Source organism: Chiroxiphia lanceolata, chromosome 7 (genome assembly GCF_009829145.1).
Source record: "Chiroxiphia lanceolata isolate bChiLan1 chromosome 7, bChiLan1.pri, whole genome shotgun sequence".
NCBI classification, from domain to species: domain Eukaryota; kingdom Metazoa; phylum Chordata; class Aves; order Passeriformes; family Pipridae; genus Chiroxiphia; species Chiroxiphia lanceolata.
The window spans coordinates 36,228,012-36,246,056 of NC_045643.1; the positions used below are offsets into that span (position 1 = coordinate 36,228,012).

The 18,045-nt window shown below is 41.2% G+C and overlaps 1 long non-coding RNA gene across 1 annotated transcript; it reads left to right on the top strand.

Annotated features, from left to right (window-relative positions):
* The first annotated feature begins 548 nt into the window (after positions 1-548).
* LOC116789417 lies at positions 549-2,370 on the top strand. The gene is made up of 4 exons (XR_004358022.1): positions 549-689; positions 1,262-1,292; positions 1,574-1,578; positions 2,231-2,370. It is a non-coding gene; the product is annotated as an uncharacterized LOC116789417 (long non-coding RNA).
* Positions 2,371-18,045: the final 15,675 nt, after the last annotated feature.

Sequence of the window (18,045 nt, forward strand, 5' to 3'; positions counted from 1 at the left end):
TACAATAGGATGTGATTATTTTAGGAACATTAAAAATATCTACTATCTTCCTCCCATGCTAGGTAGAATAGTCTGAAGTAGTTTTGCTTTGTAATTTTCTCAAACGAAGAATTCTGACTTAACCAAACCTCTTCAAAAGGAAGCTGGCTGATATTATCTTACTTCCCTCTTTTCTTATTGTGGAATTGTTGAGAGAATGCCAGTTGTTACTACTTGTCATCACAACTTTCTAGTCCATAATATTGCTCGTTAAAGACAATAAATATTAACCAGCAGACTACTTAAAAACTGACCAGCATGCAGAATTTGAGTGCTTAGGTAATAACACGACGACATTATAAATCTGGGTTCGCCTTCATTATTTAATTGCACACCCACACATGCACACACACATAAATTATACCTTCTAAAAAACAATTCTCCTTTATTTGTCTTTGCGATGTTTGTTCAGCGAATTTTTTAGAGGTTTTTTTTTTTTATTTCTTGGATGTTAAACTATACCAGGATGTTAAACTGTACTCTGCTTCTCTTTCAGGGGATCGCAGCAAGAGTCGTGCACACAAGGTGTTGCCAAAAGTGGGAAAAATGGGGATTGCGGGATGAAAAGCCAAGGTTAATGATTGCTAAGATAATGTTGACTTCAAACAGGCCTGTTTTGTCCCACGTGCATGGGAGTAAATGTGCATAAGGTACCATGTTGGCTGAACTGGGTGAATGGATCCGGAGGTCCAGAAGAGAATGGATGCGTCGAGGGATCCGCACAGGTTTCAGAGCTGCACAGTGCTCACTTGCTCTGCCAGGCATGAGCTAATGTACAACTGATTCCTCTCTGGGGGATGCTTTGATTCTGGGTTTCAAAGGGGACCCTTTCAGTATTCCTAATGATTTTTTTGGCTACAAAGCTTTATAGAGCATTATAGAGTTGCTGGGGACTCTGACACCAAAGAATTGTAGACTTAAGAGCTGTAGTAAAAGACTTCATACCACTGCTGCCCACTACTCAAAAAGGCAAAGGTATAAATACACCAAAAAAAAAAAAAAGAAAAAAAGAAAAATTCAAGCTCAGATTAACAAAGCTGTTTGCTATTATGGACAAAAGCTGCAGGGAAAAAAAAAAAATGAAGAGGAAATGGGCTGTATTACTGTGAGTTGGCACAGAAACGAAATACCAGCCTGCAATTTATGTATAGTAATTGTTCACGAAGCATTCTTTGGGTTTTGATAGTGACTCATTGTGTTCTTTGTGACCTTTGATGTACAGGATGGGCTGCTAGAAGACAGAGGAAGCCACGGTAAGAATATAAAACTTTATTAACTTAAGATTTTGTTGGTTTGTTTGCTTTTTTTTAATTATTGCTCATTGGTAGGTATTATCTCTGGAAAAGTCTACCAGAGGCATTTTACCTTGAGTCCTCATGGGTTTTGCCATGTCTCCCAGGCTTTTGTAGTTGAACAAACAGTTGAAAAATAGCTTTGGTTTTAAAAAGGAAATTTGTTAAACAATTGGTTGCTGACGTTGATTACTGACTTCTGAAAAATAAGATAACTGATTGCAATACTATTGTGTTTATAGCCCAGGTAATGAGCAGTTGAAGCCCTGCGCTACACAGGACAAACAGAAAAGTTATCAAGAAGACATTCTTCTGAGTGCATATTTTAGATTTTAAAGAAAATTATGGAAAAAAGCTTCCATGGAGTCATCAGGGTACGCACAACAGACTCTTCAGGGCCGTTAAGTTCCATTATGTAAATCCACAGTGATGTAAGCCAGACACTGTCAAGTTTGATACACCCCAAATTTGACCTAATTAGCCATTTGGTTGTTACTTTTTTCAAAGCTTGTGCAACTCGGCTCGGTTCAGGATATAGATGCTAATTGAACACATAACCTACAGGTGCTAAAGAATTCTTGCAAAGGAAAGCCTATCCTATTAGGAATGCAAGTCAAGGCTCGGGGTCATCAGCTCGGGTGGTGGGGAAGGGGAAAGAAATCCTGTCTGTGGCTCTCTTCACATCACCGTGTTATTTCCAGGAGCGAAATTCAAATTCAGAATACAGCAATGCAATCTAAGAGATATTTGCCAACTGAAGTCGCTCCAGCTTCAGGAAAAGAACATCTCTTTGAGCTTTTAGAAAGCTGAGACTATAAGATGCAAAGCCTGAAGTGGTTTATTCTACCCCCAGTAACAAGCACACTCCTGTACAAGTTGAAATTTTCTGTCGTTCACAGGCCCACCAACTGATTTCTAGATACTTGCTGCCGTGTTCCAGGTTTGCCTTTCACCTTTCCCATCTCTGCCTCTGTGCCCCTAGCCTAAGATCATCACCTTTACACTCAGCTCTTCTTCCTGCCCATTTTCTAGGCAGGAATACAATAACCTTTTGTCATGACTACACCTTGGCCCAGATGCTGCAGTGTAAACACTCTATCTCTTCTGCTGCTTCCCCACAATCCTCTAACCAAAATGAAATGAGATAAAAAGAGCTGCACAGCCTCTGAGTTTCCTGGCTTTTATCTTTTTATACCAAAGCCTTTGTGTTAATTTTGCATAGCTATTTTTACATGAGGAATAATATCCTGAATTACTGCTGTCACGTGCATTAAGAATCCCACCTCACCATCCTCAAGTCATCTGGCAACCTGATAGTGTTTCCTGCTCCTTCCTTCACATCAGCGCTGCAAAGAGCTTTGCTAAAAGTTTCACATCTGAAAAAGCAGATGATTTGGCAACACCTTCCTATAGATTTAAAAAAAAAAAAAAAAGAAAAAAAGAAATGTGCCTGTCTTTGAGTAAACTTTTCTTTCCAACTGTTCTTTTTTGTCAACCTGCCAGCTCGACTTCTAGTATTGTTCTGCAGAGATTGCTGCAAGGAAAAATTAAAGAGAAGAGAAAGGTAGAGAACTGGGGGAAAGGGAAAAAGGGTTCAAAGGGCATTTAAAGCCTGGGGAGCCTAACATGGAACGGGAGATAGGCTTAGGAAACAGGGAATAAAATGGTGGAATGAGAGATAAAACAAGAACATAAAGGATAAGGGATTAGAGAGATAAGGAGTTCAAGAGATGAAATGTGAATAAAGGAAAACAAGAAAAATAAGGATGAAAGGAAAGAAGTGACAGGAGTAAGACATGTAAACAATTAACTAAGAAAATATTCTGTTTATTTTAGTGAAAGAAAATTATAGCATCTTTATTATTCTCTGGTTTACTAGTTCAGAGGAATTTTTCAAACTAAGAGCTGACACTTGGGTAGTATTACTGAACAATGATAAATATAAGCCTTCCAGTTGTTGAATTAACCTATTCTGAATTTGTTTAATTAATATGACATTCAGACAGCTAAAATTTGGATAAGAAAAGCAACAAACATATTAACAACTGCAATACAAAGTGCAGATCTGGAAGAACTCTTCCCAGTATTTGCAGTTACATCCATCAGCTCAGTAAAAATCACTCCAGCACAGTGACATGCTGCAGCAGATTAATACCAGAGCTGAATAGAGCAAAAATACTTAAAACCAGTGCTGGGTTCAAGTTTCAGCATTGCCCACTGACCAGCAGAAAATTGCTCAAGATCAACATTTGTCTGTAAAAGTATTTCGCAATATTTTTCCCCATCAGGATATTTATTATAAAGTGTTATCAGGTCTCAGTTTCTGCCTGAGCTCTTCACATAGGTCACATAATGTGGTGGAACCTTGATAACATTGCTTGTTTTCCCTGAATGTCTGAGCATGTATCATCAGGAAGCTGAAATTTTGTCAAATCCACACTGATTTTTTGGGGTTTTTTTATTTCTCAGAAAGGTTACATAGACTCATATACTTAAAATCTAAAGGTAGCATCAAAAAAATCAACATTTTTTCATTAGTTTTTCTGCTTACCTCTGACAAGAAGTCACCAAGCCTCTTATTAGCTAATTTAGCCATCATCCCTCCCTTTCCATTACCCTTAAACTTGTATAAAATAGATCTATAAGAAATATATTCCTTGAGGTCAGTTACTTGGCTTATAAACCCTAGAGTCTGGAAAAGGGGGGGGAAAAGGTGTCCTTTTCCTGCCTGTGAAGCTCCAAAGGCTTCTGAGCAGGTCTCAGGCTGTTTTGGAGGTTTTTGAAGACACAGTCAGGGTGTTGCATATCTCTTTTCCTCATATTTGATGGGACAATCCCCCAAGAGGATTTATTCCTCCAGAGCATCCACAGAGAAGAGACAATGAAGTCTCCAACACATGCTGGTCCCAGTTCTGGTGCCATCCAGCCCTGTTAATTCTGTCAGAGGGAGAGGAAGATTTAGATATTTGTTTCAGTACAAATCATGAGTTAGTCACTGGAAAACTGGATTTACTTAAAGGCAGAAAAACCACATCAAAACAACCCTAAAACAACCCTGTTCCAACCTTAAACTAACCCTAACTAAGCAGCATAAAGCACCAAACAATCACAGTAAGTAGTTGTGTCTTTACAGAAGAACTCAAGCCCTAGGTCCTCTCCTGAAGTACTTGAGGTGCTACAATAAGAAACCATCAGTAACAAACAGCAATTTAAGCATTATATTCTATGAAGTCTTGGCTTGCCAAATGCCTGAATGAAAAAGGATGTGAAAGATAGTCTCCTTCATTCTAATTCAACCCAGAATCTCAGATTATCTGTTAAAAATAGGACATTTTCTCTTCTCTAATAATAATAATTTTCCATAGACAGCTGTTGATGTGCCCATAGGTTCACAATAGCTCTTTTTGCAGTGGGTTGTAATAGCAATTTCTTCAACTCTGTCTTTGAATTCAGAGCTGTACAAGCTATTCACAGCGAACACTCTAATCAGTGAATTTCAGCTTTTATTCTGCCCGTAGATTGTTGCAAATGCTACACACAGACATTTGATATAAATAAACTTTGCCCCGGCAGTTGGTTCACAACATGTTTTCGCTGCAGAGTTTCAATATCCATTATTACCATTGCACAACTCTCACCTTGGCTGAGCAGTGCTGTTTGTTCTGGGCAAAACCAGTCACCAAGAGGAAATCCGTGCCATGGGGCCGTGATGGTCCGATGGATAAGGTGTGCATGGTTAAGTTAGGAGGAGCAAGATCACAAGGCTAAAGAGGTTTTCAGGACTATTTTAATATTTCCTTTCCAGTTCCCTTGACTCAGACCTTGCTTGTAACATCACTATGAGAACAAAGAGGCCACTTGAACGTTATAGACTTGAGGTCAAATTGAAAATTAATGATCTCTTATCACATTCAGACAAAGCTCCAGCTGCAAAGGGTGGGGTTGGGTGCTTTTCTGGTGTATTTAATTGCCACTGAATCAGGGCTCTGAACAGGGCTTGCCTAGTCAGAGCTGCAAAAGATGAGCTCACATGGCATTTTCCAAGTCCCTCAGCTGTACCCACACCAGAGCCTGGCCTGGCAATCCTTTACATGGCTGGTATCTCCGGTGAGAGCAAACGGAGTGCAAGTTTAATATCTTAATGAAACAAATGTCAGGCATTTGTTTTATATGAATAAAACATCTTTGGCATAAACCGCGGCGAAAAACAAATTCCAAAAAGGTTGTAAATCAGAATTCAGCTTTCAGTGCGCTAAAATGTGTGTGTGAAAAATTATGCTGAGGAGCCAGCTCTATCTAAACTAAATCGTTTGGCAATGCCCTGTCAGCGCAGGAGAAAATGGATGTAATGTGCACATATGCACAAGGAGTGACTCACAATGATGTACAAGTGTTACTGTATCTACTCCAAAAGAAATACCTGGAAGTCAGGAAATATGGCTCCACGGTTCAGCAGATTTGTCTGAGGATAGATGTTCTGGTTTTGAAACTCTGGTTTTCCCCCAGAGTGCTGTAAAGATGTCTCATGCAAACAAATACAGTCTGGGTCAACCGATATCTCCGGGACTATTGCACAAACTATAGTTTTATTTGGTATTTATGGGAGAAGAGTTTCAGGAGAAAAACGTGCCTTGCTGGCAGCTTAAGGACTGAACAGTAGATTGATATCTGCAGGTCCTGAAGCAAGACCTGTAGCCTAAACACACACACATTAATCTATATGTAAGTCCAGGCAGTTCCTTAAGTAGTCACGACAGTTTAATTGCCTATGAATATTCATATAAATGAGCTTTGTTTGGAAGAAGGGCAGCAGTCTTGACTACTTGTACCAATCTGTATTCAAGCGGAGAAATCATCTGAACTCTCCAGTTTCCTGTTTATAAGAGTTTGGGCTGTCCAGACAAAACACAGCAGCAGGAACAATAGCACAGGGCTTGGATGACTCTTACAGCACCTCTGAGACTGGGAAGGTAACATCACTCCAAGATAAAATCATAGCATTGGAGCTGGAAACCTTAAAATGATCTAGTGTGTATTTGTGAAGTCTGCTCAAATGCACAATGAAATAGCACAGTAGAGTCTTAAATGGTTTGGGTTGGAAAAGACCTTTAGAGGATGTCTAGTCCAACTCCCTGCCATGGGCAGGGACACCTCGCACTATCCCAGGTTGCTCCAAGCCCCATCCAACACGGCCTGGAACACTTCCAGGGATGGGGCAGCCACAGCTTCTCTGGGCAACCTGTGCCAGTGCCTCAGGATCCTCACAGCCAAGAATTTCTTCTTAATATCTACCTGAATCTACCCTCTTTAATTTAAAGCTGTTATCCCTTTGCCTGTCACTACAAATCCTATTAAAAAGTCTGCTCTCATCTTTCTTGTAAGCCCCTTTAAGCACTGAAGGGCCACACCCTTACCCATCCCATACACCCTACTCTATTTTACTGTTAGTATACATAAATTGAAACACATCCTTGGGTCAGCTACTGTTAGTCTGTTGGTCCTTGAAGGGGTTTACTGGCTTAGCCTGCCCTTTGGAAACCTTCCAGAAGGGAAGAACATATTTTCCCATAGACGGTGTCGGGTCCTTGCGTTCCTTTGCTGGAAAGAAGTCCAGCTCTGTCAGGTGCAGTGATTGAGGTTTCTTGGAAAACTCCGATGAGGAGGCTTGTGATGAGAAGCCAGAGAAATGATGGAGGACCTTGCCAGAATAGCAGGTCAGATATAGCTCTCTTGGTCACCATGGTGAAGAGGGATTCAGCTCAAACAGAGCAGCAGACTGTCTCCTGCTCACTAGACTGTGATGCTCCAGTTCATCCTACTGAAGGGCATCTGTGAGACAGTGCTGAGCACCACTCAGGAGCTATTACGTAGTAAGCTGCAGTGTTGACAAATGTTTTCAATTTTTTTCTAGAGTGCCATTTATATCTGACTTTCTCATGTTCTTCCCTGCTGCTACCCCAGTGTAAACAGCGCGGGGTCGTACAGGAACCACTTTCCCTCTTTCCAAAATCGTATTGCTGGGGATCTGAGGGTGACTAATCTCTCCTGTTTACAGTCTGCTAGCTGTTTGAATCCTAACATAACTTAGATGACAGGGTTTGGGAGACTAAAGAATTACATGTTGCCAAGCTACTAAGGAAAATCTAAAAAAGAAAAGACTTTTCATGAAGTGTTTGGTAATTTCCCTCACTCCCTGAAACATCACACCCTGTAGTTCTGCTACCCTGCTCTTCTCTCTGTGTTTAAGAAATGCCTGATATATTCACCTTCCCCATGTAAGACCAGTTTCCAAGATGCCTATGAGAAGATGAAGAAGAGGAAGGAAGCAGAGATAGTAATTTAATCGTGCCCTGGACTCAGTAGCCTTTAAACAACTGTGTTGGTATGGGAGATTTTCTACAGAAATTCCCAACTTGGTTATCTAGTCCCTTCTCCACACCTGTAGCATCTATATATAACCCTCATGCATACATACATACATATAGATATATATATATTTAGAACCCAGCTGCATGTTCACTAGCTGCCTTCATAAGTGTCCAGTGAGCCTTTAAATTATCTCTTTAAAAATCCTTTTGCAGTTATATACCACTTACTTCAGCCTGCATTTAAGCCCATTAAATAAATCAGAGAAGATACACAATTCCACAAGTCCTTTTACTTACAAGAAAGATATAGGCAGAAAATGGTTGTCTGTCTATAAACTGAAGCTGAAAAAGTTATATGAGAAATGAGGTGTAAATTTTTAACATTGCACATAATTCAGCTGTTAGAACAATTTAACATTTGGATACTGCACATGGGATGTGGGATAATTTTTGTCACTTGAAGCCTTTGAAATTGGAAAACTTCCTAGAAGATACATTCCAACTCAACCACAAGTGACTGAGCTGCAGACTCAATAACTCAAAATTGAGGTAGATTGTATAAATGTCTCTGATCTGCCCCACACAGGGTGGGAGGCAGGAGAACTGTGATGGCCTCAGAATCTATGAAAACATTTTGTCTTTTCTCCTTGGTGTTCCAAAAAGAGCTGTCACAGCACAATCAATTAAGAAAAGATGAAAAAGGTACAGCAAATAAAACTACAGTCAATTAAAGACTGAATGTAGAAGATGGATATACCCTACAGAAGATGAGGTGAATTTTACAATTAAACGGAATGGTCCTGATAAATTAAATAATCACATTCCAAATTCAATAAAAAAATTATTCTAGATACAACACATGAAGGAAGAAAAGAACTCAAATAGCTGTGGAAGAACATAAATATCCATTTGGAAAATATATTCAGCCAAACAGCTGTCATAGTAACCTTTGCAAATAAAAGTGTTTAAGAGGATCTTTACCAGAGAATATAACATTAAGTGGTGTATTACTTCAGAAACCTGACACTATTACTCATCTTAAACAGGAAAGATTTGAGAAGAATGGGAAAACTCAGCTGTGCCAGCCTAGCAGGTGTGAGGAAAAGAATGGCTTCAAAGCAAAGACCATGGTGCTCTTCAACACTCTGCCCTTTTGGAGCTCCTTGCTCTGAGTTTTACCTAATGGCAGCTGTTTTGTACGAGCCAGTGGATTAGCAAGTGATCTTTTGAGTCATTTGTGGAAAAAAATTACACATGGCTGTTTGTGAAGATGTTAGTGGAACGAGATCCTTCATAGATTATACTTATCTTTGATACTTTTTTCTGGCATGATAACCTAAAGAGTATTTTGTAAATGATTACATTATTAGTGCAGAATATAATACAGAGTAATATAGAAGCATGGTCATATCTTTTTCAAAAAAATACAGAATGGTTTGGGTTTGAAGTGACCTCAAAGACTATCTCATTCCACTCCTCTGCCATGGGCAAGGTCACCTTCCACTATCCCAGGTTGCTCCAAGCCCTGTCCAGTCTGACCTTGGACACTTCCAAGGATCCAGGGGCAGCCACAGCTTCTCTGGGCAACCTATGCCAGGGCCTCATCACCCTCACAGGGAAGAATTTCTTCCCCATATCCCATCTAACTCTGCCCTCTGCCAGTGCAAAGCCATTTGCCCTTATCCCATCACTCCAGGCCCTTGTCCAAAGTCCCTGTCCAGCTCTCTTGCAGCCCATTTAGGCACTAGAATTTGCAGAATATGTAGAGGAGCTACAGGCATTTTAAGTTGAAAAGCTACACTGTCATGTTTTAAAAGCTAAACCAGGCCTCTTCTTGTCTCCATCTGTGCATGGGAATGAAAAGGCAGAAAAATCTGCCTCTCTCTAACAAACCAGTCCAACTGCTGCCTGTGGTACTGTTATCAGTAAATGGAAAACTTGCTGCAGTAGGAATCAATGAGATGCTGACTGCATTGGTTTGGGCTCATGTCACAGAACCCTTCTGACAGGTACTGCTGGAAGCAGAGGTGGGGGGATTCTGATAACAAGAGATGCTTCTGAAATTAATAAACATCACTTAATCTAGATACTCAAATCTGAGAAAAGCCAACCATTTTCCCTTAGCACCCTTCCACGGAGAGAAGGAAATTTTGCAAAACCTGAGGTTACAGCTAAAATGAGCAAAACTATTAAGGGGAAAGGAAAATAATGTTCGTGACGAAAAGTAGCATGGTAAGACATTTACAGAAATAGGAAAGAAATTACTTACATTCACAGTATTGTGTTTTGGTTACATCCAACAGAGGAGTAGCCTCTCTGGATGCTCCTCCCACACTCCCCACCCCTTTTTGACCTGTGCAATGTCTTATTGTCAAAATTGCTGAAGTTTCAGGAACACATTCATGCCGGTCCATCTCCTGTTTCTAAGAGAAAATCCTGATAAGTTTGGTAAGATTGGAGGTTACTTCCATACTATTTTTGCCCTATCTCTGGTCTTAATCCTGATATTGCATCTTAACTTTTAACTGTAATATGAAATCTAAGCCTTTAGCTGATTACAAGGCTAGAGCTTCTCTAATATCTGGCCTCTTATCCTGTACCATTTGGTCTTGTTCTTACCAGAGTTCATTTTGCCTTATTTTATGTTGTGGCCTAGAGATTTTATATGCCGTAAAAAAATTCCTGAACTTTGACTTTTACTCTGGCATAAGGCACAGCTCCTTTTCCTCTTCTTTGTACTCAGCCAGAAGAGGCAAACTGATGATTACACCTTCTCCCAGGGAGTTTTTACTACAGTTTTATTACACTTTGGTCAGTTGATAAAAATAACCACATTTCAATGCTTCTGTAACCTGAACATCTTAATGTCAACCATCATCACACCTGGATAATGGGCAATTAGTTTTTAAATCTGGTCTGACTCATTCTCTCTCTTATGATCTCCATTAAACTCTGGCAGAGAAATCCTTCCCAGATCTTTAATACTGTTTCTGGCTTATTTAAGGGTTTTTTTTTCTTCCTTGTGCATAACATCCTGTATATTCAAGTGTGTGTGAGTTAAGATTGGCCATTTTAAAAGGATTTCTTGCTTTAAACTTACTATTTCTTGAAACTTGGCCTCATCGTTAGCTCAGCATTGGCTGTAAAAAAAGCAGCCAGGTTGGAAGGAAATTAATATAGAAGTTAGAAGTAATTAAAATTCAGAGTTGGCTGGACACTTGTGAAAAGTGCAGATGACTACCTGTGTCCACATATGCAGTGCATTTGTCTAAGTTACTGGTGTGTGAAAAGCAAGGAATGGAACGAAAGCTCCTCTTGCTGCCATAACTACAGCAGATGCTGCTTGATGCCTGCTGAAATCCGGAAATATGCTCTCATCCTTTTTCAGCAGCCTTGTCCTACCTCTTGTGCCCTTGATTTCAGACCTCTGACCTTGCATTTCCTCTGGCATCCTGTAACAAACAAATAAATGGACAAGAAGTTTACTGTGTGAGACTCCAAGTTATTTACGAGAGGACACGCTGCTCAGAGATGGTCCATTCTTGGCAGTTTAAAACTCTCTATTTCTGTCTGATTTTAATTAATAGGCTTGTATTTAAGATGAAATGTATTCAATTTGTGCACAGTGTAGAGACTGTCACACTACAAGATCGGTTATATACATAGCAATACAATTATTATTCTCTGCTGACAAATGTACCGTGATATTGATAAAAAAGCAATAACTTCAATGTACATGTCAAAATCAGCCCTGATAGCTTATTATAGATTGTTAGATGAACATAAATATCTAATGTTCAGCCTGTAGTGTTCATTTGTACCACGGTAGATGAAGGTATAGGCCAGAGAATGAATTTAAAGCACAATGCCAAGTCTCTGATATTCGCTGAGTCTAAGCTGTATCTTTGCAGGCATTCATGAAAGTATGGGGGGCTCAGGACCTCAGGACCAAGCTGCAGGGAAATGCTGATGTTCAGCTACTTAAACCTCTTTAAATGTCCCCGAGATCTTCTGGTTCAGGCCAAAATCCTCCAGCTTATCCATAATCACCTTTCCATGTTTCCAAGAAGAGAGCGTGGCTCCGCAGGCGGGCTGGGTTGTGCTGTGCCCGTCCAGTTCCCTCCCACAGGGAGCAGAGCCACAGAGCAGGCTTTCCTGGTGGAGAAGTGGGTTATGGAATGGTCAGTCAGAATCTTTTATGAAAAAGCCTCTATCACATCAACATATTTGCTTATTTTTATGCCTCTTTTTTTTTTAAGGAAAGGGAAATGGGGGCCATAGCCTCAGATAGATCCCGCTTCCTCCTTCATTCATCAGCTTTCTTAAGTGCATTTAGAGACATAAGTTATGAACAATCTATTCTGGAGGCTCCCAGACTAAAATAAAACAGTTTCTGTGGTTGTGGAGCTGGTGAGGATGTTGAGAGGGACAGGGTTGAAGTACTCACAGAGGCAGTGGCGAGCCTGAGAACCTGCCACAGCCTTCTCCATGTGGGCATCCTGGTGGGCATTGGGCACCACAGCATCCAGCCAGCTGTGAGTTGGCCAGGTGGAGTCAACCCTTTTCTTCTTTCTCATGAGGACACTATCACAATAGCCCCTGTGTGATGATTTTTGTGTGGCAGAAGGGGGTTTCCCCACCCACATCACCAGAAATGAGGCTTATGCTTTTGTTTTGCTTCCCAGTGCCTTCTACCTCTGCTTCGTGGAGAGGAAATGAAAGGTATAGTCAGGGATGGCAGTGGTGTGATTTACTCTGGTGCTAAGGCTTCTTTTAAGGTCATCAGCTGCATGATCTCTTCACAAAGCACTTTCAGTTGATTACAACTTTTTAGTGTTTTCCTGTTGGCCCTTTTTTCTTTCTTTACTTTTTCTGCCCTTTCTGCTACATTTTTCCAACGAAAAATAGCCACTGCAAGGAGTTTGCTTGCTTGCTGCTTGTAGAGACCCAATAAAATCAGCACCATCATCAGCTTCCTTAGAAGGACATGGATGAACCTCATTCTGGTTCCTTTGGGAGGAAAAATTCCCACCTTTTTAATCAACTGTGGCAGAGGAACACATAAGAAATCAGTATTTCATCTTCAGTTAGCATTTATGGATTTCAGCTGACTTGATAATCAAGAAGAAATTTATTTCACTAATAAATATTTTTCTATGTAAAGTTACAAGTCTAGTTTCTCAAAAAAAAATGGATTTCTTTGTTAAAAGGAAAATAAAGTTAGCTTGCACCAACGTAATCATCCTTCTTTGTGATCCCTCAAAGCAGGAAGTTTGGATTGCATCTGTTCAACAGTGAAAGTCTACCAAAAATGTGACATCTACAATCTGATGTGCAGGTAATGGAAACTATTGTGCTACATTAAAGCTGAGATATAAAACCAAGGACTTGGCTATATGTAAATGGCAAAATACTGTGACTTTTGTTTGTGAGCAATTCTGTGCAATATTATCAACCAATTCACATTTTAAAAACAGCCACTACAACTCAATTACTTGCATTTTGTCTCCTCAATCAGTTGTACCTCGACTAAAATGCATTGACTGGACACACACAAAGCACTTTGGGCTGGAACCTCATCCTTCTCCTATTATGACTCAGCTGCCCTGTATTTGCATTCTTTATTTTGTCAGATAAAAGAAAAAAAAAAAAGAAATAATCATACTGCAGACCAACTCACTGCTAATTGTAGTCTCTGAAGAAAATTAAGATGCTCTAATACCCCATTAGAGTCTCTACAATTCTTATTAGGCACCAGGATATGCTTCCCTAATTAATAGTTCCTTTAGTGTCCAGATTAAAAATAGCTGTTAAGGGCTCTGGGTGGATGATACAGCAGTATGAAATAGCATCACACCTGTCTCCCTGTTGCAGCTTCCCAAGTGTAAGTAGGAGTCAGAATTTCCCTCCTCATTAAACAAAAACACTGATAGATAGGACATCACTTGGCATCTCCAAAGTGATACACCTAAGACATACCATCTGCTACGAAGTTGCAAAAACATAGCCTGAGAAAAGTGGGACATCAAGGTGGAGCTTAATTTTCTTTAGTCAGTTTTCTGTCTATCCTGGACTTGAGTGGGGATGTTGCTGGCATGGCTGGTGATGCCTGTAACTGGAATAGCACAGGACAACAGTAAGGGAGCATGGCTGGGAGCACTGCAGTCATTTAAGAGTAGGGAAATTTATGGGGAATTAGGGAAACCGCTCCCAGGATAGACACATTTTTAGTAACTGGGAAGGTATTACTTTTGAAGGTAGCAGGAATCCCAGCTTAGGGCTCCATTGCCCTGGTGAGTGCTCTCAGCACTGAATTGCAAAGTTCCTTTTACTTTCTTTTCCCCTAGTCACAGGAAATATTTTAGCAGTGGTGCAAAGTGCACAGAGCCTGACTTGGAGCTCAGCTTCTGCTCTGAGGGCTGCAGGCATTTGCTGAAGGAGGAGATTGAAGCTTCAGACTAAGGTGACCATAAATCCCAGATGTCCTACTTGCAGAAGTAGGACAGAGACATGAGCAGACACCCAACACCCTTCCTATCTGTGCATCGCCAGATCCAGACCTGGGTTTCAGGGTGAGAAACAGCCTGAGAAATCAAAGTGAATAAAAAAAGATGACTTTCCAGCTGCATTTGCAATGGCATTTTTTGGGCACCCTCCTTCAGCATTCTGAGCACTGTGAGTCTCAGTCAGGTCCCTGAGAGCTGGAGACAGAAATATGGGAACACTCCCATCTGCTCACAGACAGCCTCAGTCTTTCAGACATCCAGCAGCCCAGCTGGAGACACTGCTCTGCTCAGGTTGCCAAACAAACAGACAATTGGATAAAATCTGGGGGCAGAAAAAGTGGCTCCATTTGGAGTAACAAGGTCATCCTAGTTCAGCAACATGATTTCCTGCAGCCCTGGGTCTGGCAACACCAGCCACCCCACACAGCTCCAGACAGTGCTACCTGCCTCCCTCCTGAAGGCCACCCATCTTCCTTCTCATATAGTTATTCAAATAAAAGATTTCTGGCATAACATTCCTACTTTAGCACACACATCTGCTCCAAAAAAGCATCTCTCTGATGTGCTGGTGGTTACAGCACAGTTATAACACACAATAGATCATCACCTGGACTCCTCAGAAATTAAAGGGTAATGGCTTTAAGCTGAGACAGAGTAGGTTTAGTTGAGATATTAGGAAGAAATTCTTCCCTGTGAGAATGGTGAGGCCCTGGTACAGGTTGCCCAGAGAAGCTGTGTTGCCCCATCCCTGAAAGTGTTCAAGGCCAGGTTAGAAGGGGCTTGGAGCAACCTGGGATAGTGGAAGGTGTCCCTGCCCATGGCAGGGGGTTAGAATGAGATTGTCTTAAAGGTCTCTTCCAACCCAAACAATTCTATGATACTCTGAAACAGAATCCTAATCCTTTCCATCCCAAAATCCTGTGAGCAAAAAGCCTCCATGGTTTACAGCGTCCTAGTCCTCAAAGCCACTACCAGTGGGTGCACTGCCTGGAAAACACACACTGTGTTCCAAAGACAGGCTCTGAACATGATCATCACAGAAGAAACATCTCTGGTCTGTCCCCAGCTCCGGCCTCCACAGGTCCTTTTAACTCCTCCATCAACACCTTGGGTGTTCCCCAGTGCTCTGACTGGTATAGCTATGGAGAGGAGGATGTTTTCCTTAAAGGATACCTGTGCTGAGACCTTCCCCTGATGCTGCAAGAGCTGTTATGAAGCATGCAAATGCTACACCTTGTTTCTGAATATCTGGAGTTTCTGAGCTCTTACCATGCACAAACATAGCAAATTCACTGCTTTCCCTTCCCTGCTTCTCTTCAGGCCTAAGGCTACGGCTGCTGCAGAGACCACCTGGGTTAAATTAACACAATTAAACAGTGTTAAGCTGCTCTAGGAAATGCAATGCTGTTTTCTGTGCTACTGAAGTCATGGTATGTGGCTGTCAAATTACTGTTCGGGAGCAGGAGGATGGTCTGTGGGAGGAGCTCGAAGCCAAAAGCCTCACCTGTGTGCTGCTGTGTGTGTAAAGCTCAATCTCCTCACCTAAAGGAAATCACAGAATCATAGAATCACAGAATGGTTTGGGTTGGAAGGGACTTTAAAGCTCATCTAGCTTCAACCCCTCTTCCATGGGCAGGGACACCTTCCACTAGACCAGGTTGCTCAGAGTCCCATCCAACCTGGTCCTGAACACTTCCAGGGATGGGACAATCTATAATACTGTTTTACTCCCTCACAGTAAAAAGAAATGCTCATTAATGTGCTGCCCCTTGTCCCCTTAACCATTTTTAATTAAAGAACAAGTGTACCAGGGAGGTTTCTACCTGGTCACCTCCAGGACATGGATTTGATTTCCATCAGCTGAAACCAGGGAAGTTCTGCTGCTTGCTATGCAAGAATGGGTAGGAGTAGGGTCATCATGTGGTGGATAAAGGCTTGCCAGCGGTGGTCACCTTTTCCTAATGGTATTGGAAGTGGCTTTTTCATATTATCATCCTTTCTCTGTAAATAGAAGCATTTAAGGGGGTCTGGTGTAAGCACATGTAACTCTGGAGGGAAACTACATGTCAGGGGTGAACCCCTCCTTCCCTTCCTCAGGTCTCACGGGCACGTGGACTGTGTGAGATGGGAAGCACTTGAACTGATCCTCTTGGGCCTTCCTTTCCTATCTTTGAGGGTGAATAAACGAACCATGAAGCACAGCATTTAAGCTCAGCCATAGCCAATATTCCAGGTTTTCAACACAGGAAGAAGATGGGAACACTCGGTAGAGCTCCATTTCTAGCGTCTGGAAAGCCAGAGGAGAAACAGAGTGCAAGAAAACATGCAAACATCATTAGTGGAGAAAGATAAGTGTACTTTTTCCATTTTACTAACCCAGATTCTGTAGGTGATGGGGTTTTCTTTAAGCCTAACTATCCCTTTAAGAAAGGCTAGAAACACCCATCAGAGACTTGTAATGAAATAACATTATTTATCAGTATTAAATATAGATAAACAAAAATGAGAAACAGACTTAATTGAAACCCTCTGTGAAATCTAGCTAATCAGTTTTCATTTCCAGGAGGCTTTAACTTATGTTATTTAATTTATTATTTATCTGTTCTATTTTGATTTTGATTTTCAACCCCAGTGCTGGGCGCTTTAGAAAAGTGTGGTGAGAGGTTGGAAGTATCACCCTGACTTCAATCAGGCAAATACTTCACCCATGTTTGATTATTACTAGGGCTTTGATAAGCTTAATGATCACACAAGGGTTCTCCTAACTTCACTGCTGACACTAATTTTGAGTCCAGGCACATCACAATGTGTTTCCTGACCACCAAAGTGCTTTTCCTATTGGTTTCAGTCTTACCTCCATCCCATGCAAACACCACGCCATTTCACTTTATTTCTTTAATTTATAGGCATCAAAGTTGCTGAATCAGGAAACTGAGGTTATAGCTGTTGAAGAAACGAATCCCACATTGTGACAAACTGCTTTTTCGGCAGATTTTCTCGTGTTCCTCATTCTGAGTCATTGTCGCACATTTTAAAGGGCAGAGTTACATGTGAAGCTCTTGATGGTGAGAGCTGAGCCCTTTCTTGTGGTTTCTGCAGGCAGACGATGCTGTCCTGTGCCTCTACTGGTTGCCAGTAGCTACTGATGTTTAATTCACATCACTTCAGTACTTCCTGTGTCACTGGAGCGTGTGACATTGCCCACCAGAACTGAAAGTGAAGTGGTTACATTTGACTGTGTTAATTGGATTCTAATTAGCCCGACAATGCTGCTCATCTCTCCTCAAGTGTGGCTTTCTGGGTTTCCATCTCTTCATGAGGGGACTGGGAGAATTTGGGAGAAGTAAAATTCAAGAATCAGGGGAAAAAAATATTAAAACTGGATAGAACAGATTAAACTTTTTATGCTTAGGTCTAGCAGTGATTGGCCCTGTGCTTCCTCAAAAATCAAAACTTTAAAATATCTGGGACATTCAGGGTGGTGGTCAGGGAAAGGAGAACATCATTATCTCTTTAAGATGCACTACTGGATTTACCCATTTGGGCATATATTTTCTGCCCCCCCCCCCCCCCAAACATGTTCTGCAGTTGTATGCACAAATTTACCCTCACAATATTCCTCAGAGATAAGGAAGTCAGTTGATCCCCCTTTTACAGGCAGGAGTGATTAAATGGTTTGCCTGGAGTCACTATGGGAAATCCCAGAAGAAGCAGAAAGGAGCCATGGGTCTGCAGTGCTCCTCTCCAGCTTGACACAGGAACCTCACAACACTTAAGGAATTATTAAAATGTTAAATAAGTTGAAATTAAAGGCTCTGTCCAGAGCTGGAGCCATCATTT